The sequence below is a fragment of the Seriola lalandi genome, unplaced genomic scaffold, assembly GCF_002814215.2.
Source record: "Seriola lalandi dorsalis isolate HSWRI2012SDOR001 ecotype SW California unplaced genomic scaffold, Sedor1 jcf7180002053939, whole genome shotgun sequence".
Lineage (NCBI taxonomy): Eukaryota > Metazoa > Chordata > Actinopteri > Carangiformes > Carangidae > Seriola > Seriola lalandi.
Genome location: NW_019524492.1, coordinates 30,555 through 31,793, shown reverse-complemented (window position 1 = coordinate 31,793; position 1,239 = coordinate 30,555).

Below are 1,239 nucleotides of genomic sequence, written 5' to 3'. Positions count from 1 at the left end.
ACAACACAACACAACACATACAGTTAGAGACAAGGTGAGGTTTGGGTGTTCAGAGTACGTCACAGTCAGACAGTAAAGAGCAATACTGCAGCGCCAGCAACACCGCTGCTTCAGGTGGTGTTGAAAGAATCAGCTGATTAAACCAGAGGTTCCTAATCTCCTGATGAAGGACCAGCACCGAGCCAAAGAAACAATATGATTTGGCAGTGCTAGAGTTGTGGCTTCAGACATGGCATCGTCAGTCTGTTGGTTTGTCCATCACTTTGTCCAAACTTAAATATATCAGTTTCGTGTCAATCCATTCAATAGTTTGGTTCAGACATCCATGCTCATCGAAGGATCAATACAACTGACTTTGGTGATTCTCTGACATTTAAACATTGTTTTTAATGCTAGTTAGCTATTTTAGCATTGTCATTTTGAGAATGATGATGTTTCCAAACAGAAGAACACTTCTCACATCTATTTAGTGGCAGGTGCATAGGAAGGAATCTGAAGTAGCAATTAAAAAATCCAGCACACCGCAACGTTTTAATGCCAACCAATCGCATCATCCCATGTGCAATAGAGGGTGACAATGAACAAACATAAATTTTTTTTATCAATATAACAGCTTCAGATATCATAAAAAGGAGTAAAAGATTAGACACTCGATACTGTGACACATCAGTGTACCCTTACATCTTTTCACATTGAATAGGTACATTTCTATAAAATGAATTTTTCAGGTGCATAAACGACATACAATACATACCCAAATGTGACAGGTAGAGATTAATACATGTTTGAAAAAACACCATCAATACATTAATAAAGATAATAAATAAATAAACTCTCTTGCAACTGGGCAAAAACACTGATGCTGCTTTTAGCATTTAGCTGAAAGCAGCACTGTGCATTACTATGGCCTCAAAGAGTTGCTAGCATGGCGTTAGACTTTTAAACAATGTCTGAACAGGATGCGTAGCATTAGCAGCATGTTAGCAGACTACAGCAGCAGCAGCAGATTCAGTCCTCCATCTGTGTCTACAGAGGATGTGGTCAGAGTTAGCATCCGCTCAGAGGTCAACACACAATCACTGTAGTTACACACAAAAAAGAATGAACATCTTTGGACCATCGTTTACACACGTATAGCATGAAACGTCAAACGTCACACCTCCTGCGTTAGACTGAGACAGCTTGATTAAAATAGAGATACATCTGTTCCATCGGACGCCAGAGACGCACCACTGCCAC